This window comes from Parasteatoda tepidariorum, chromosome 9 (genome assembly GCF_043381705.1).
Source record: "Parasteatoda tepidariorum isolate YZ-2023 chromosome 9, CAS_Ptep_4.0, whole genome shotgun sequence".
In the NCBI taxonomy this organism is placed as follows: Eukaryota; Metazoa; Arthropoda; class Arachnida; order Araneae; family Theridiidae; genus Parasteatoda; species Parasteatoda tepidariorum.
Window position 1 is genome coordinate 13,752,045 of NC_092212.1, and position 21,484 is coordinate 13,773,528.

The 21,484-nt window shown below is 29.4% G+C and overlaps 1 long non-coding RNA gene across 1 annotated transcript in view; it reads right to left on the minus strand.

Annotated features, from left to right (window-relative positions):
* The window catches only part of LOC139426619 (uncharacterized), a 7,234-nt gene extending 1,732 nt beyond the window's left edge, over positions 1 to 5,502 (minus strand). Inside the window, exons 1-4 of the long non-coding RNA XR_011637845.1 lie at positions 5,480 to 5,502; positions 4,240 to 4,269; positions 1,717 to 1,731; positions 287 to 304 (exon numbers count right to left, since the gene is read on the minus strand). This is a non-coding gene — a long non-coding RNA (uncharacterized lncRNA). The remainder of the gene's footprint in view (positions 1 to 286; positions 305 to 1,716; positions 1,732 to 4,239; positions 4,270 to 5,479) is intronic.
* Positions 5,503 to 21,484: the final 15,982 nt, after the last annotated feature.

Here is a 21,484-nt window from a genome sequence, read left to right on the forward strand (position 1 = left end):
AATTAATTATTAATTATTATAAATTAATTAATTATAAATTAATTATTTAAAAAATTAATTAATTTAAATATTAAGTATAATTTATAGGATATATACTTTCTTTATAATGCCATTACATATTTCTATTAATATAAAAAGTTTCAGAGCTTTTTATTCACTTTACTTTTTGGGGATTTCATGAACTGAAAAATGACAGTTTTCGTGAGTATGACCCATATATATATAGAGAGAGAGAAAGTTTTTGCTAGCAAGATTTATAGATCAGAAGGGAAAAAAACTCACTTACCCTAACTAAAGTCTTAAGCTGCGGAAGAAAAAAATTAAAAACGCTAAATTTTCAATTATTATTAATTAGATAATATAAGTATATAAATAAACTCAATTCTGCCATTAAAAAAAGCCATATCTTTACATATAATAATATAAAAAATGTGTGTGTATACCGGATTGCGGTTAAACGGTAGACTCTAAGAATACGAAATTCAACCTCATGCTGAATGAGTACAATTGAAAACTTTTTAAGAAGGCCGATTTTCGATTTTTAATCACATTTTTAAATTTAGAAACATTTCAGAAATGGAATTTTCTCATTGGCTTAGCGGGAGCCATTGATTCAAAATAAGCCATGGTCAAATATAACAGCAGTGGTGTTTGTTAGCTTATAGCTCTAATCAAATACGTTGTTTATTGCGTGTTCTGCAATAGTTAATTATTTTTTATTCGTCATGCCAGGTTATCTGAAAGTTCAAAGTGGTCGGGCTAGAATAAGCAGACTACGTCACCTGGTTCTGGAAACATCCCTGAGGATGCTACGGAGACACTCCCATAATTCTCTGTGGAGGGAATCGTTCCCCCCTTTTATTAGCACGGCAACCCACGCTAGACTTCGAGCATTTTAAGGTAGAACAGTTAAACGAGGACCGATACCGTGCACCCTCGATCCCTTCACATTCAGATCAAAGTGGTCACCCACCTGCTCACTGGTCAATAATGCTTGATTTTGAGGATCTATTGTTAACCGCGTTTTATGATCAGTCCATTGTCGAGTGCTGCTTTTTAGATTATGGTTTCCTCAGTTTCAAATAATGCATCCTATAAGGTGAGTCCCACACTGACAGTGCTAGCGAGAAGCGATAGGCATTCGGGTGAATAGAATAATTCCTATGCGTTTGCATTAACATGCGCACATCATCTCTGCGCATCCTAATGCAAAAATATTAGAATTTGCTTCTCACTTCTTGCTTGCTGTTTCATTATATAACTAATTAGGCTCATTTTTGAAGTTTGACTCCGCCAAATCCAAAGTTTAATATGACAGATAAAGACAGAACTTCAAATATTATAATGCTTACTTGAAAAGAGAAAGGCGAAATAAAATAAAATATACTAATGAGATTGTTGAATTACGAATATATGGCTTTTTGTATTTTGTTTTGTATATTGTATATTTGAAAGTAGTAAGGGAGTATGTATGAAAACTATATTTGAAAAAGATTTTGGGCCATTCTGACGGAATGTGACAAAAATCGCTTATGAGAAAGAAGACCTGATGGGAGATTTTTTTGTGGGTAAATGTTTTTCACTGATAAATTTCTCATTTGCATTCAGTGTGAACGGTCCCTTAAAAAATGTGTCTGTGTTGGTTTTGGGCTGAGCCGCCTTATTCATAGTAGATGCTCGACTAAATACTAGTGAAATAAAAAATATCTTTCTTACGCCATTTGTGACTTTCTGTAAAAAAGAGAGAGAAAAAAGACAGGATTAGTTGTAAATTCGACATTTATATTTATCGAAAAATAAAATAAAATTGCCGTCATGCAATGTAACAAATCCAATAACAGGTAGTAGGGTAAACTAACCAGTGAAGGAACACTTGAGCTTCGCTTGCCTTTTAAAAAAATCATATTAATATCAAAATTCGTAATTTTAGTTAAATGACAGTTTCAACATATTTGTTACTAATTGCAAATTATGTAAAAAAAATTGTAGAGAACTTACATAATATTGTTTTAAAGTTCTGGAGGTTCAGCTCTTACCAGTGAATGAACACCCAGTAAAGGAAAACTTAATTTTGGTTGTTTTTCAATGCTCTTTATGAATTTATAAGCAATACAAATATTTAAAAACAAGCCTATTGTTGAAATTATAACAAATAAATACTTGGAAAATGTTAACTTTTTTTTCGTAATCATGAATTGAAAATTAAAGTGTCAACATATTAACACATACTGTTCATTCATCGGGAAATCTATGTCCAGTAAAGGAACATGCCTGTTCCCTCACTGGTTAGAAGTTGTTTTTCGTATTTTTAATGTACTTTTGATGCGAAACATCACTAAAGGTACAAGAAAATTAAAGTTTATCTTTTATTTTCATTAACTTAGAAAAAAAACCAGTAAAGGAACATTTGTTCCTTCACTGGTTTTTCATCGTTTGGTGATCCATTGAATAAACACCCCCTTATCTTAGTTCTTTATTATGCTATGATGCTTAAAAAAAAAAAAAACGTAACTTCAATAACTATATTTTGAATTCTCTTTTTCACAATGAGAAAAATAAAACTATTACATGCAATTAATTCCACTTCAAGCATATAAATACAAGCACTCACTCCAAAACATTGCTAGATGACTTCTTATTGTTTGGCAGTAAGCTATTGTTACCAATCAATCTAAAGAAAAACTTTCAAATTCTTATTTTTAATCAATATATATGAAATGTTCCTTCACTGGTTGGTTTACTCTAGTAGTGTAGTAATTTATTTACGTCGCACTAAAAAAGCACAACAGCATACCTGCCAACTTTGACGCACCTAGCGTAAAATTTTATTTCTATATTAAAAGTGGTAGTAAACTGTATACTTTCTATATATTCCTTGCATCTTTAAACTTAATTTATAATCTTTTTGACCACTACTATTTTTTAAAAAATTAAGCATATATATTAACATGTAATGCTGTAATGGTAGTCTTCATAAGTTCCTTCAAAATACAACGTACGCTTCTGCCCCAAATAGTAATTTAAATTCCATTTTACTACTACTGGGGAAAATCATCCTCGAAAGGATTAAATGTTGGCAGGTATGCAGTAGGCTAGTGCTTAGCAAACCCGCGTTCTTCTTATTTATTTTTTTTAAAAAGAAAAATAATTTTAGTAGTGTCCCATACGGAGCCCAGAAGTCTCATAGTTTTCCCTTTTTCAGTTTAATAGTTCGAGGGATCAGATACCCCACGCAAAGATTCTCTCACAGAAATAATTTTAAAATTTTTTTTTGAAAAGTAAATGTTTTCGCCTGCTCTTTATAAAAATGTACAACTAGTTTTTTTTTCTGAGGACGGTGGTCAGCTTACTATTCAATTTTATAATCGTGGTTGAGCAGCCGACCCATCTTTGGGTTTACGACTACATATGTTTAACTCCAAAGTCTCATAATTTTGAACCCAATCCAGAAGACAAGGGAACTCCTGGATCAAGTATTGGGAGAAATTTTGCTTTCGTGGAGGACTTTTTGATAGAACTAACTAGCGTATGTGTTACACGGAGAGGAAAACCACGAATAGACTGACGGCAAGGGGCCTCTAATTCATGATCAGTCTCCTATAGAGGATATTTAACGTCATCAATGTGGTCGGTGCGAGCAGGACGTTATTTCGTTTTTAAAATAAATAAATAAAATATCTGAATTTACTTGCACTAAATTTTTAATTTTATTTTATTCAACACTATAAAGACAAATGTAAAACTATGTTTTTAATGTTCGAAATATTTGCAATGCAAAGGAAAGAGAAACTGTAATTTGAATGTTTCAGATTTAATTTGTTTCCGGTATTTGTATTCTAGAGATGGCAACTCGAAATTTAGGATCTCAGTATTTAAAATTGGGAAATAGCTAATAAGTAACCAAACGTGTTTAAAATTTTGCTAGCATTTAAAATCAAAGTGTATTTATTACATCTTTCGTATATGTAATTTAATTATTAAATCAAGGTTGTCAATGTCGATTTAAATCAAAAGCTATAATTTGACCATGTAATTTGCTACCACTTTAAAGATTTGAGAAAAAATACCTGCTAATGCAGGGAGTAATGCAACATTTTCTTTAAAAAAATATTTAGGTAATTTTTTAAAAAAAAAAATTTGTTTCAGATTTTTTAAAATTTGTTTTATTTAAAAAAAATTTTCTTCGCAATTTTTATTGATAAAGGATACTTAAATTTTGAAATGAAGTCAAATACTCACATCTAGAAGACCAACGACGGTAACCCGTAACTACAAAATGGAATAAATCTATATACATGCATACATACAGACGCCACACACACACATATATATAGATAGATAGATGTATAAAATAAATAATAATACCAATGAAAGTCTGTGTAAAAAGAAAGAAGAAATTCACGAAAATACATCCAATTTCATTAAACTTTCTTTTTTTGACAAAACGGTTTCCTGGTGTAGCGAAAAGTTCATCAAAGCGACGAAATTACCATCGTCACTTCTTCAAGGAAACAAATTTTATCAAAATTAAAATGGACCTAGATATCTGATGCGTTTCACCTCGTGATAGAAAATTGCTGAGTTCTTATTGTAGATTGCTGATGGATATATGTAGAGTATTACGCGCGTTTTTGCGTTACATTTAAATGATCTATTTTACATTTATTAGTTAAACCAACGCTTCCTACAACTGAAAGCCTCCACACGGTTTTTTTTTGGTAGTCCGATCAGACCTCTATAGAGGATATCCATTGTTAGAACGAGTCATTTAATACAAAATTTAGTAAAAATAAGAAAGTGGTAGCAAATATATGTCTAAAAATTTGTTTAATTTATGAATATGATTGGTTTGTCTTATTTACTTGTCAACCACAACAGATTCAATTCTCAAATATATATGATAAATTTCGCTCATTCGCTTTTAAAATAGAATATGGGTTCAGGCGCACAACTGATTCATTTTTTAAATAGTCTGCGCAGACTACTTATAAATATCTAAACTAGCTCCATTATATAGGGTAAGTGTGGACAAGTCATTAGATAAATTATTTAATTCATTGTTATTTACAAATAGGTAAGTATGTTAAATGAAGAAATTTTTTTTTAATCGTAAGTGTACAAAGTTTTCTGTTCTAAAGGATGAAACTTATTTGTAAATAGAGCGATTCATTAGCTGACGACAGGGGTGAAAGCGAGACGGAAAAGAGGAAAGGCTGGTAGTAAAACCATTTCAGTTATAGCTAGTTTTGGGGAGGAGTTTACTTATTCTTTTTTTAAATTTTTCAACAATATCTACTTTATCTTGGAAAAGAAGTAGTTTTATATATATGCCAGAATTGTAAAAGAAATCTTGATAGTTACAATATTTCATTTTTTTCGAAAAAAATGCTGGAATGAAATGTTTTACGTACCAGGTTTTTCTCTTTTCCGTCTTGCTATATAAGGGCTTTCACCCATGGCTGACGAGATTCATACTTACCGCTTTTGGTATTGCCTAAAATATATTAAGTAAATTAGTAAGCGGACATGGGTTTCGTTTTATGTATAAAAAAAAAACATCGTATGCTTACTACTTTACGTTTTTGTTTTTTTTTAAAGTGACATCGGTTATTCGGAAAAATTACGTGCGGCTTAAGAGATTAAAAAACTCTATTCTGAAAGCTTTTATTTTAAACCTATTTTTTTTAACTGTGGAATTCTGTTTCAGTAGTCAGGAATTTAATTTTTAAACGAATATTTTGACGTAGGCAAAGCTGCTTCTTTACCCGAAAAAATAGCAGTCAGAGCATTACATTTTTATCTGTTGTTCGTAGGGAGAAATTAACTTCACAATACGAGAAGTTATTAAGAGTCTTTGGTTTTGAACTTCAGACAAGGTGTGATAGTTATACTTTTTGATAGGCTTGAATTTTATTTATATGAAAGTAGGTTATGAAAATTGAATATTGTGCAAGTCTTAGCCCCTAAAGCAATTTTCCCTCCCCTATAAAAAACTTAAAACTTTAAAGTCATTCAAGGTCGTTTCTTTAAAAGTGAAATATGAGTATGTTTTAAAAGGTTTATCTAAAGAAAGTAAAAACACACTAAAGTTTTGTTTTGTTATGTTATTAGAGTATATCGCTGTTTTCAATCGAATTCGTTTCCATGAGACATTCTTGCTTTTCATAGTTATGCTCTATCAAAGTTAGTGAAAAATTCGGTTATTGTCGTTTTTCTTCTCTGAATATCGATGTTAAACAACAGCACCCAATGATTTCTATACTGAATATATAGCTCACTATTAGGATAAGTTCTGTGATCCGACACTTTCCTGAGTTATAGATGCTTTCAGTAGATATTAGCCATTCAAACTTTCACAAAATGCGAAATCTGCAATTTTATATTTAGCTTTTCTTGAAACGGCATCGTCGTTAAAAGAAGAAGAAAAAACTATATTATCTTGTTGGTAAAAGTATTTGCTATCGCGGTGGAAAATAAAAATAACTGGGACCTCTCCCCTTTGCAATCCCTTTCTCCCTTGTCTCCCCTTTCACTGTTGCATGTAAATGCTGTGTTAAAAAATCACATCTTTCCTTTGTAGACAGTAACAATGGATCTTTCCCTTCAATATAAGCTAAAATAAAGAGATTTTATAGGAATTCTATCTGTAATTAAAAGATATAATTATTTAAGAAAAAAGACTGAGACGTTGTGCCCTAAAAGAACTGAAAAAAAATCAAAGTCTAAGCCAGGGATGGGCAAACTTTTTTGGTCGAGATCAAAACCGCGACAATAAAAAGTTTGGCGCGCCGAGTAAGAACTTCTAAAATAAAAAAGAAATTAAAAAAAAAAGACGATACACAAGTTTTAATTTAAATATTTAATGAGATGAATAAAATGGCTATTTCATTTTTTAAAAGTTCCTTACATTGAAGTGAGGTGTGTTTATTTTAAGGAACGAGGCTAAATGCTTGCATGTTAGTTTACTTCTGAAATGATTTTATTCTAAGGTTCATAGTTGAAAACACTTGTCCACGTAGATAAGATGAAGCAAAGATAGCACTGATTTTCTAGGCATGAAATATTAAATTTTGGAAACTAGCTTTTGATAATGATTTGTAAAACTCATACTTTGACATATTTAAAAGCGACTGATTCAGATGATTGTTAGATTGCAACTCAATTAATTCAAGCTGTAAATCCGACCTCATTATTTCACAATTTACATTGAAAGGCATGGTAAAAATATCTAATTCTGTTTGAATGGCACTGAAATCTTGAAATCTGCTTTCATATTCAAAATGGAGTTTTTTCAGGCCATCTTGATAATTATTAAGCTTTTCCTTATTTACTGAGAGTATTGAATTTAACCTCGAGAAATAAGACAAGTCGTTCTTAGCTAGCTGCCCAGCAGCACAGACCTCAGGTTGCACGGACTGAAGAAAATCACGGAATCGCCTGTGAGTAAGCCCACGAAATCGAATCGTATTAACAAGCTTTACTACTGCATCAAGCACAGGTTTCATATTCAGTGCAGATTTACACAGAGCATCTTGGTGTATTACACAATGTAGAAAAATAACGTTATTCCCGGGATAGTTCTGATTAAAGAGTCCAAGGAATCCAGATTTTTTCCTGCCATATTTTGTGCCCCATCAGTCGAAATATTAAATAATTTTGCTACTGTCACTTTCAAAGTTAAAAACCCTTCCTGAAACTCACGAAAAATATCNAGAGTCCAAGGAATCCAGATTTTTTCCTGCCATATTTTGTGCCCCATCAGTCGAAATATTAAATAATTTTGCTACTGCCATTTTCAAAGTTAAAAACCCTTCCTGAAACTCACGAAAAATATCACATCTCGTGGTAGTTCCCTTTAAAGAGCGCATGCACGCCAGTTCCACGGTAATTTCAAAGTTCTTATCAACACCTCTTATAAAAAACACTAATTAAGCTGTATTAATTATATCAGTGGTTTCATCCATAACTATCGATCAAAATTTAAATTGTGCAATTTTTCACTCTGATTGTGAAGTCAAATTTTTATCGATGGCTTCGATTATAGAAATCACCGTTTTTCGCGATAAGCTTACAGCCTCTAAATTATTTTTCATGTCTGAACATAAAACACCACAAACTTGGAGCATACATTGTTTAACAGACTCCCCACCCCATCCCCGAGAGATTTATTATTTTTAGCAATATTGTATGCTGCAATGTAACTTGCATGCGTATCTGCTTCTTGGACACTGTTCATCTTCTTGAATAAATTTTGTCGGCCTGATAATTCTTTAAGAAAACTTTCTGCATTTTGTCTTCTTTCACATTCAGACATTGCTTCGTAGTTGGCATTCTTGTGCTCAACTGTAAAATGTCCGTTAATGTTGTAGTCTATTGCTACAGCTTCATTACAGGTAAGACATACTGGTTTATCTTTTACAACTGTAAAAAAATGTTTCCAAAACCATTCATCATTGAACGCATAGCACTCTGAATCAACTTTTTAGTAGCTATTTTGGTGTTAAAAATTTTTGCAAATAACTCAAAAAAGCACTATTTTATATATTTAATGATTTCATCATTATTTACAATGACGTTACATGTGTGCAATCTTTCCATACACAATAAATAGTGTTTAGATTTTATTTTATAAATATAGTAATATTTATAATAATAATATTTTATAATAATAATCTAGATTTTATTTTAGTGAACTTAATAATAATTATTATTTTTTGTTATACTAATTAAAATTTATCTATAATTACGAAAAAAATTTCAGTCTGACTACTGAAACATTTTCGTTTTAGTTACACGTGATTAAAAAAGTTTTCTAATTATTTATGATTAATGCTCAGTAAAAGTAACTTACCTCCAATAAACCTGAAACAATATTTTAATTTTTAATAGAAATCAAAAATTATTCATAGTTGTCAAGTAATCTGAATTTTATGTTCGATTGAGTTGTTTCTTAGAAATTATTTTGAAAACTGATTGAATAGGTTCCTGGAAATAACTTCAAAAATGAGTTTGAAAATCTATTGCATAGTTTCCCCAAAATACCATCAAAATTGATTATTTTGACAAAAATGGAGAAATTTTTTTTTATAAATAGAATTTAGAATGAAATTACCAGTTTATACTAGATTTCAGAATTCAAAATATTTGCTTTCAGCATATTCTAAATTCGACGGAAATAATATATTTAAAAAGCTTAAAATTATCAGAAAAGGCTAGACACAAATGTGTTACCACTTTTTTTATTATGTTATATATGTTTAATATATAAATCAAGAACACAATGCGCAGTCTTAAATCAGTTAATATCGCAAATAAATATCGGAATTTGTACAATATTAAAATGTTATCAAAAATCGTTAGAATACATCTGTAAAATTAATACATAGAAAAAGAAGTTGCTACTAATTCATAAATTATTGTGTTAAATTTAGATATTGCATCAGAAGAATTTTAAAACTGAATTTATTAAATAAGTTTTTTTCTCGTTTCCTACCAACAAAATTGATAAAAAAAAAGATTTTAAATTTAATATAAATAAATTAATTACATGGAATTCCAATGTTTCTAAATATATGTATTTAAATAACCATTTTAAACAAATAAATAGAATTAAAAGAGTTTCTAGTAATGCTGTTCATTTATCAAAAAAAAAAAAAAAAAAANATACTTAAAAAATAATCATCCCATCCAAAAAAAAAAAATAACAATGATATCCAAATAATGTACATAAATTACATATAAAATCATTGAGTTGCATGTTATAATTAAATATTTCTTTTATAACTAAATTAATATTTTTGCCATTCGCAAATCCAATTCGGGCAAATCCGTGGCTAGAAATCTTGATATATTTAGTTAAGAATTTTTTTTAAATAAATTTTTTCTAAAAATAATTTTTTTTATTTAAATGTTAATCATTTCTCAAAATTCAATCTCATTAATATTAAAATTTAAAATTGAAACCTTAACCTAATTATAACCTTATTAATTATAAACTTTGAATTATCCAGTATAATATTATTACCTTACGAACATCCAGATTCGGGCAAATTCTAGGTAACTAACAAATCAAACAAGCTTCTGTACTTCAGTAAGAACGCTTCATTAGTTGATTCTCTTCATCATCTATTTACGCTTCTATTTTCATATTTTGTAATCTAGACATTTTCTTACGAAAACATTTTAAATCAATTTCGAAAAATGCCTGTAAGTGTAAGTACATTTGAACTCGCTGCTCGCTTTATCTATCACATTTTGATTTTTATTCTATTCTTTTGATTTTTATTTTTTTGACTTTTTATTTTTGCTTGATTGTTTTATTTTGCATTTTTTATTTTTATTTTGCATATTTTTGTTTTATAAGTTATATTTTCGTTTTAATTTTTTGTGCTCCTCACACTATTGCATGAGTATGTTTTGCTTTGGATATATTAATACAATTTTAGAAAACACTGTTATCATGCGGATATAATCATGCGAGCTGATAACGAGATTATATTTTTTCCTTATTTTATTTTATTCCCTAATTTATTTATTTTTTTTTTTTTGAATTTTAAATTTTTTTAAAATTATTTAATGAGTTCGTGTACTTGCAGCTTATTTGCAGTAAATAAAACTTATTTTTTATTTTTGTTAATGTTTTTCGTCAATCTCTCTTTTTTTATGGTTTTATACATAATAATAACATAAAAATGACATTAGAATAATAATAATAAGAAGAATAAATAAATAAGTAAGCGAAGGAGAGGGGACAGGCACCAATAAGTTGCTAAGAACTATAAATTAATGTAAAATGATGGCATGAGTAGAATAACAAATACAGTTAAAATATGAGTAAGGAATAAAATATTTACAAAATTTACGTAAAATATTTACAAGTAAATCTAGTTAAATCATAAGTTCCAAATGATTTTACAAGAGAGCATCACAATTAAATCAGAATTAACATTAAATAATAACACCGAAGTAATTTAGAACAATTAGGGTAAAAACCACTAACGAAATTACAAATAAACGGTAAGAGTTATTATTTTAAAAATCAGGCAAAAAATTTTGATATGCTTGATTTTCTTTATACTGAACTAAGTTATTAAAAAGATATACTGTGCAAGTTTCAGCTGTTAAAATTTTTTTCCTCCCCTGTTAAAAATTTCAAAGTTCAAGGTCATTTCATTAAAAAAAGTAATAAAAGTATGTTTTAAGAGGTTTTATCTAAGGAAAGCAAGAACAACTTAGAGTTTTGTTTTGCTATATTATTAGTATTCCGTTGCCTAATAATGGACATATACTCGTTTTGATGAAGTATTATTGCTTCACAGAGTTATGCTCTATCTAAGTTAGTGAGAAAATAAATTTTTAAACGTTTTTCTGCCCTGAAAATGTCAGTTTAAAAATAGCATTCCGATAATTTGTTTTCTAGTAATTATAGCTCTATTAGAATAAGCTCTGTAACCCATAACTTTACAGGGTTATTGAAGCTTTTAGTAGAGATAGCTATTCAAACTTTCAGAAAACGCAAAATCTGCATTTGCTTTTAGTTAACTTACCTCAAACAACATCGTTGTTCTAAAAAACTAACTGTATCATCTTGTCGATAAATATATTTATAAACACGTGGAAAAGAAAAATCAATTGTAATGATGGTTGTTCCCCTTTAAATTCAAAATTAGATTAAATAAAGAGATTTTATGAGAACTTTATCTTGAATTAAAGGATAGAATTATGTAGGGCAAAATGCTGAGGAGGTCGTTTTCTCATATATTTAACCTCCAAATCAATGTTTTTTTATGTCAGTTATTTCGTCTGTTTACCGCACGTTATTTAATCAAAAGTCCTAAATTTATACTTAAAAAAGAATCATCCCATATTACGACAAAAATTTTTATATAATTGTTTTGGCACTACACTGTGTCACTTACAGTAACAATTTATTTTATAGTAGATCTTAGAGATACATGCTCTAAGATTCAAATATTGTAATATGTGATCCACGAAGATTTTAATTTCAGAATTAAATTGGTAGCATTTAATGTTGTTCATTAAAATTTTTGAGTTGCAATAATGATTATNCTATGAACATATCTTCCATATAAGAAATTACAGAAAATATATAAAAGCATTATCACCCCACTCTGCCTGATGCATCTCAGATGATGTTTTCCTCTACTTTCAATTTTTTACACTCTCTTTTCAGGTTCTATTGAGCCATACCTCAAAATTTCTACATATGTCCCCTTCTAGGGTTATTACAAGATGGATGGGAAAAGGGCCAATTTGGCCTTAGATGCCCAGCTTTTATGTAACGAACGAAATATAAACGCATAATCTTTTTTTAAAATATACTCATAGCTACCACACAGACTGCTAACACAAAGAACTCACACAATGCAAAGTAGTTCACGATGGATGGGATAGGGGTCGCTTCGTGGTCCAGGTGCCCAGCTAGCATAACTAAAGAAAAATAGATGGCCAAAATATTTAAAAAAAATTGAGTAAAATTGACTATTTTGTAATTGCTTTACTACCAATGGGAAAATCCATTCTCAGTAAGAGTGAAAGTTTGCTGGTGTATACGTTATGGCATATTGATAATGTATATTACGCAGAGATGCCAACTTGCTCTGGCTTGTAAATATATATTTTAAAGTGGTAGTTTATCAATTCGCAATCGCAACGAACTGTAGGGGGCGTTGTTGTATGAGACGCATACCTGCGATTTCTATATGAACCGTCATTCAGTTACTCTGGAGACGTCGTTAANATATTTTAAAGTGGTAGTTTACGAATTGTGATTCTTAGTTTAATAAATTCAATTTAGTATATTTTTATCCACCGCTATTTCTAAATAATTGGTAGGCTTAAATAATTCACCACTTTATAGTACTTGTGTCATGCTATACCTTTTAAAAAGCAAACAAAAATAGTCAAATATTTTCAAAATTTCGTTTGTAGTTATTTATCGTTTTTTTAAAAATTATTTTGGCGTGTCCGGAACAGTTGGCATCTCTGTACGACGTCTGAAAAATTCAGGTAGCTAGTTTTAGCTGAATATTTTTATAAGGTTAAGCTTTCTTTGCAAGATAGATAGTTAGATTTACAATCCAACAAAATTAATTTTTACTTGATATATTTAACTTTTGACAAACAGCAGGACAGAGATCCAGAATCAGTTCTACACATAATTGGAACGGGTATACAAGAAGAAATGAAAATGTTTGATCAACAAATAATAATTCACTATTACATGCTAGATTTGAAAAGAGAAAACAAAAAAGATCTTTCAACTACTTTTATTCGATAACGTGTGGTTCACGGAAGAAATAGCTGGTAACTAGCAAAGTGCAAATAGTGGTAAGGCAAAGTGCATTGGATATGAGCAAAGAGCGAAAATATATTAATACTGGCAGTAGTAATTATTACTGAAAAAAAGAGTGAGGAAATCCTGTATGAAAAAATACCCACGCTCCATTAAATGTCAGATCCATTAAAAACTACCTAAACTTGATTTTAAAACTGTCACTAAGTTACGCGAAGAAATAAGCACATAATAAGCGATGGCTGCTTGAGTTTACTGTTTTATATTTATTGTTCATTTCTAACAGTACTTTATACAAATACATTACTGAGAAAATCTTGATTTTTTCCGATTTTTTTATAGCACAACACTTCAGTGTTTTTTCATCCATTATTTTATCTTTCAATAACACATAAAGTTCTCATAAAATACAGTTATTTTTTTGCTTATTTGAAGGGGAAAATCCATATTGCTGACTCAATAAAAAGGAGGGATGTAATTTCTAACAGCATTTATATGCAATTTTAGAAATTTTTTTCTTGAAAATAGGACGAGGTCCATTAATTTTTGTTCTCCACGTGTCAAGAGATATATTTACCTACAAGATGGTAAAGTAATTTTTTTTTTAAACGATGCTGTTTTGAGATAAGCTAGAATGTTTGATAAATTGTATATACCAAACGATATTTTTTAATATAAATATATTTTTTGAAACGATGCTGTTTTGAGATAAGCTAGAATGTTTGATAAATTGTATATACCAAACGGTATTTTTTAATATATATATTTTTTGAAACGATGATGTTTTGAGATAAGCTAGAATATTTGATAAATTGTATATACCAAACGATATTTTTTAATATATATATATTTTTGAAACGATGTTGTTTTGAGATAAGCTAGAATGTTTGATAAATTGTATATACTAAACGATATTTAAAAATAATTTTTTTTTGTTGAAACGAGGCTGTTTTGATGTTTGATAAATTGAATATACTAAACGATACTTTTCAATATATATATTTTTTGAAACGATGCTGTTTTGAGATAAGCTAGAAAATTTGATAAATTGTATATACTAAACGATATTTTTTAGTATATATTTTTTTTGCAACGATGATGTTTTGAGATAAGCCAGAATGTTTGATAGATTGTAAATACTAAAACGATACTTTTGAAATTTTTTTTTATTGCAACAACGCTGTTTTGAGATAAGCTAAAATGTTTGATGGACCGTATGTACTAAACGATTATTATATATATTTTTTGAAACTATGTTGTTTTGAGATAAGTCAAATCGTTTAAAATGAAGATTTTGTATTTGTTGAATGTTTGATGGACTGTATATACTAAAAGCTGCAATAACTCAGGAATGTGTTGAATTACAGAGGTTTTCAAGTTAGCGAACTTTAATATTCAGTAAAACATTATTGGGGTGGAGTTGTTTAACCAAGATTTTTAGAATAGAAAAACTCCGTAAACTGAATTTTTCACTAATTTTGACTGTGCAAAACTCAGAAAAGCAACAATGTACCATGAAAATGAGTGCATCTCCATAGCTAGGCAGATGTATACTAATAAGTATACTAATAATTTAGTGTGGTGAAAGTTTGTAGTTGTATGTTATAAGGACTTAAGTAAACCCCTAAAAACATACTTCATATCTAACTTCTACAGAATCGACCTTATCTAACTAAGATGAGGAAAAAAATTTCTGAGCTAAATCATCCAAAATTTTTATTTTTCATAACTTACTTCAATTAAAAAAAATAGTAAGTTAGTAAAAAAAATACAACAATCAAATCAGAAATTGCAAATTTATGCTTCTTAAGAAGCATCAATATAGACGAAAGAAATTGTGCCTTGTACAAATGGTTTAGTTTAATTCTAAATGATAGTATTGTTAAATTAACAACAATCTCGGCCTATGAACATATCTTCCAACTTGTACGGTCATTGAAAAAGGTTTAAAGAGTTTTAGTAAAGGAACAATTAAGTTTGGAAGCATTTTCTTTAGAAGAATCCANACATAGGCCGCGAAAAACAGCTGGCTGACAGCGTATAACATGATATAGAACTATAAAATTTACTCTCTTTTATGGAATTGCAGAAAATTTATTCAAAATTTTCTTAAATATTGTGATTCTTGGTATAATAAATTCAATTTAGTAGATTTATATCCACCACTATTTTAAACAATTCGTAGTGATATATAATTTACCACTTTTCTCATACACGTTATGCTGAACCTTTCGAAACTAGCAAAATCCGTCTAATGCTTGCAATTTTAGTTCGTAGTTAATTACAGTTTGGCCTGACGGGCAATTTATGTAAAATTAGCGTGGCACTCAACCATGGGTGAAAGCCCTTATATAGCAAGACGGAAAAGAGAAAAACCTGGTACGTAAAACATTTCATTCCAGTATTTTTTTCGAAAAAAATGAAATATCTGTAACTATCAAGATTTCTTTAATAATTCTGGCATATATATAAAACTGCTTCTTTTCCAAGACAAAGTAGATATTGTTGAAAAATTTTAAAAAAGAATAAGTAAACTCCTCCCCAAAACTAGCTATAACTGAAATGGTTTTACTACCAGCCTTTCCTCTTTTCCGTCTCGCTTTCACCCCTGCACTCAACGTGTTAAGAAAACTTCCTGCATTTTGTCTTCTTTCACATTCAGACATTGCTTCGTAGTGGGCATTCTTGTGCTTAACTGTAAAATGACGGTTAATGTTGTATTCTTTAAATACTGCTACAGCTTAATTGCCGGTAAGACATACTGGTTTAGCTTTTACAACTGTAAAAAAATGTTTCCAAAACAATTCATTATTGAACGCATGGCACTCTCAATCTACTTTGCTTTTTCTAGTAGCTATTTTGGGGTTAAAAATTTTTGTAAATAACTTAAAAAAGCACTAGATATTTTATATATTTAATAATTTCATCATTATTTACATTGACGTTACATGTGTGCAATCCTTCCATACACAATAAATAATGTCTAGATTTTATTTTATAAATATGATAATATTTGTAATAATAATATTTTATAATAATAATCTAGATTTTATTTTAGTGAACTTAATAATAAATCTTATTTTTTGTTATATTAATTATTTTTTAAAATAAAATAAATTTTCAAGAGTAGTTAGAGAAAATTAAAGTTCTTTTTAAATTATAATAACATAGTAATATAATTTAACTTCGTTTTCGTATGCTTAAAATTTATCTATAATTACAAAAAAAATTTCAGTCTGAATACTTAAACATTTTCGCTTTAGTTACACGTGATTAAAAAAGTTCTCTAATTTTTTTATGATTAATGTTCAGTAAAAGTAACTTACCTCCAATAAACCTAAAACAATAATATAATTTATAATAGGAGTCAAAAATTATTCATTGTTGTCAAGTAATCTGAATATTATCTTCGATTGAGTTGTTTCTTAGAAATTATTTTGAAAATTGATTGAAAAGGTTCCTAGAAATAACTTCAAAAATTAATTGAATAGTCCCTCAAAAATGAGTTTTATAATCTATTGCATAGTTTCCCCAAAAAACCTTCGAATTTGGTTATTTTGACAAGAGTCTGATAGTAACAAAAGATTTTTTCTTTAAAGAAAATGGGGGGGGGGGAATTTAAATAGAATTTAGAATAAAAGTACCAGTTTATGTTAGATTTCAGAATTGTAAATATTAGTTTCAAGCATTAAGCATAAACTGATAATTATAGAATTAATATATAAAGAAAGCTGGAAAACATCAGAAAATTCTAGGCTCAAATGTAATACCACTTTTTATTATGTTATTTAAGTTTATTAGGTAACTGAAGTAAACATTGCACCTTCTATGTCTTAAATCGGTTAATATCGCAAATGAAAATCGGAATTTGTACAGTTTTAAAATGTTATCAGAAATCGTTAGATTACATCTATGAAATTAATACATAGAAAAAAAAGTTGTAACCAATTCTTAAATTATTGTATTAAATTTAAAATATTACACCAGGAGAATTTTAAAACTACACTTGTTAAATAAGTGTTTTTTTCTATTTCCTACCACCAAAATTGAAATCACAAAAAATAATTAACCCTTAAACAAAATTAATGGTAAGTTAAGATAAGATAATGAGATGTAGATGCCTGGGCCTGCAGCGTCCCCTATCCGATTTGCAACGTCTGAAAAATTCAGGTAGCTATTTAGGTGAATATTTTTATAAGGTTCATCTTTTTTTGCAAGATAGATAGATTTCCAATCCAACAAAATTAATTTTTACGTGACATATTTAACTTTTGACAAACAGCAGCAAGATCCAGAATAAGTTCTACACATAATTGGAACGGGTTTACAAGAAGAAATGAAAATGTTTGATCAACAAACAATAATTCCCTATTACATGCTAGATTTGAAAAGAGAAAACTAAAAAGTTCTTTCAACTACTTTTATTTGATAACCCGTGGTATCCGGAAGAAATAGCTGATAAATGAAACAATGATTTGAAGTCAAAGTGCATTAGATATGAGCAAAGAGCGAAAATATATTAATACTGGCAGTATTAATTATTACTGAAAAAAAGAGTGAGAAAATCTGTATGAAAAAATACCCACGCTCCATTAAATGTCACATCCATTAAAAACTATCTAAACTTGATTTTAAAACTGTCACTAAGTCACGCGAAGAAATAAGCCAATAATAAACGATGGATGCTTGAGTTTACCGTTTTATATTTATTGTTCATTACTAACAGTACTTTATACAAATACATTACTGAGAAAATCTTGCTTTTTTCCATTTTTTATAGCACAACACCTCAGTGTTTTTTCATCCATTATTTTATCTTTCAATAACACATAAAGTTATCATAAAATACAGTTATTTTAGCTTATTTGAAGGGGAAGTTCCATATTACTGACTCAATAAAGAGGAGGGATGTGATTTCTAACAACATTTATATGCAATTTTAGAAATTTTTTCTTGAAAATGGGACGAGGTTCATTAATTTTTGTTCACCACGTGTCAGTAGATATATTTACCTACAAGATGGTAAAAGTAAATTTTTTTGCAACGATGCTGTTTTGAGATAAGTCAGAATGTTTGATGGACGGTATATACTAAACGATTATTGTTAATTTTTTTACAACCATGTTGTTTTGAGATAAGCTAAAACGGTTGAAATGATGATTTCGTATTTGTTGAATGTTTGATGGTCTATATATACTAAAAGCTACAATAAAACAGGAAAGTGTTAAATAACAGAGGTTGTCTCAATAGCAAACTTTAATATTCAGTGAAAAATTATTGGGGTGCTGTTGTTTAATCTAGATTTTTAGGGTTGAAAAACTGAACTGTCCAAGGAAAATGAAGGCATCTAGCTAGGTAGATGTATAATAATAATTTAGTACGGCAAAAGCTTGTAGTTGTATGTTATAACGCCTTAAATAAACCCCTAAAAACAAATTAATATCTAACTTTTACAGAAATGACTTTCTTTACTAGGGTGGGAAATGCTTCATAGGACTAAAACTTGCAAACTGTTTATTTTTCATTAACTTACTTCAATAAAAAAATAACGAGTTAAAAAAATTATGATTCTTTAGAAGCATCAATTAAGACAAAGGAAACTGTGCCTTGTACAAATGGTTTAAATTAATAATAAATTATAGTATTGCTAAATTTACAGCAATCTCAGCCTATGAACATACCATCCAACTTGAACTGTCGTTGAAAAAGGTTTAAAAAGTGGTAGTAAAACAATTAAGTTTGGAAGAACTTTCTTAAGACAAAACCCAGGGATGCCAACGGCTCCGGTTTCTGCAAGCGATTTAATAAAATTGCAGAATAATGATAATTACGCCTACTGTTTAAAAGAGTCGACTCTTTAAAGAGTCCCGTGACGATCGTCACGAGCTAAATAATAAGTAGTGGTGAAAAAATTACTTAAAATGTAAACTAAAACAAAACTAAAATCTACTTAACACGTTCACGCCGGGGTGACCCACCGTTGAGTGCTGGATGCTGGATATTGGGGTTATCTCGGCGTTTGGCGCGAAGCGCCACTAACCGATTCATCGATTCTGTTTTGTTGTATTCTGGGAGGTCCTATATATCTTTGAAGTTGTAGTATGTTGTAACAACAAGTCAAGTCCTTAAGGAGTAAATCTTTAGTTTTGAAGGGAAAATCATCTTTGGATTGGGGAGATCCCCTTGAGTAGAGTTGTATGATAAAGTTAATAGTATTTTGATAGTATGCAGTCTGAGCATAAAAAGGCGGTAATTGGGCTGAAATTCGAATTATCACTGATTATATCAATATCAAACAATTTATTGAAATCCGACCCACCGGTGAGTCACGCTAGATTGTTTTATCTTGGCAGCGCATCGGAGTAAAAACTGGTAACAATAAATTTCATTTTTTAGTTTTTTTCCGGGAATAATAAAAATCCATAACTACCAATTGTTTTTAACGGATGCAATTTTTATATTGAATTGCTTCTTCACTGTGATAAATTTCCTTACAGTGTTTTGTTTTTGTTGAGATTAGATTAACTCCACCCGAATATTATCTAATATTGAAATAGTTTTTCTACCAGTATTTTCACTTTTCCCGGCGTGAACGTGTTAAATATAGTTACCACTGGAAAATATTTTTTCATAAACTGGGGCAAGTTGACATTTTTGCAAAACTATTAAGACGTAATTAAACAACAGATAGACCTTATCAACATATTTTTAATTAAATTATTGATTCGTCGTGGCTTTAACGTTAAGATATAACACGTCAAAGCGCTAATGTTTCTAATACTAAAAAAACTATTTCTCAACAACCATAAAGTTGGCAGCTATACGTGAATCAGGGCTGAAAATCTATTTATCAGGACGTAAAGGAGCAAAAACTAATACGAAAGACATTTTATTTCATTCTAAATTTTTTTTCGCGAAAAATAAAATTTCTCTTTCTACCTATACATACCTGCCAACTTTTACGCATTTGGCCTAAAATTGTATTACTATATTTAAAGTGGTATTAAAATGTATGCTATCTATTTATTTCTTGCATTTATAAACATAATTTATAATTTTTTGATCCACCACTATTTGTAAAAGAATTAAGCCTATATATAAATTTGAAACACCATGGTGGCAGTTTGTACAATTTTCTTCAAATTACAAAGAATGATTCTGGCTTAAATAGTCATTTTCAATTCCATATTACTCCCATTAGGGAAATTCATTCTTGTAAGGATTAAAAGTTGGCAGGTAATGCATATTGTTAAATGCTTCAGGGAATAGAACACATTTACTCTTATTGGTCTTACTTTTATCCCGGCAATGATTTTATCCTGATTATTAACACATTCACGTCGGGGTGCTCCACCGGTGGGTCACGTTAGATTGCCTCATGGGTGAAAGCCCTTATATAGCAAGACGGAAAAGAGAAAAACCTGGTACGTAAAACATTTCATTCCAGCATTTTTTTCGAAAAAAATGAAATATCTGTAACTATCAAGATTTCTTTTACAATTCTGGCATATATATAAAACTGCTTCTTTTCCAAGATAAAGTAGATATTGTTGAAAAATTTAAAAAAAGAAAAAGTAAACTCCTCCCCAAAACTAGCTATAACTGAAATGGTTTTACTACCAGCCTTTCCCCTTTTCCGTCTCGCTTTCACCCCTGGATTGCCTCATCTTGGCAGAGCACTGGAGTAAAAACTGGTAACAATAAATTTCATTTTTTAGTTTTTTTCCGGGAATGATAAAAAAATCCATAACTACCAATTGTTTTTAACGGATGCAATTTTTATAATGAATTGCTTCTTCGCCGTGATTTCCCTACAGTGAATTGTTATTGTTGAGAATAAATTAACTCCTCCCGAATATTATCTAATATTGAAATAGTTCTTCTACCAGTATTTTCACTTTTCCCAGCGTGAACGTCTTCAGAGTAGGTATTTGTACTCTTAACCCTTTCGCGCCGACTGTCACAAATACGTGACAGCAAAAAACCGTATCAATCAGGGTGAAAAGATAAAACTGGTAATCAAAGTATTTCTTTAGCAGTTTATTTGTGGGCGGAGTTATAATTGTTTGATTTATTTAATTCACCATTACTTTGTTCAAAATAAAACTATTTAGTTATACTTTGAATTAACATTGATTATATATATGATTAAACTAACAATAATTAAAG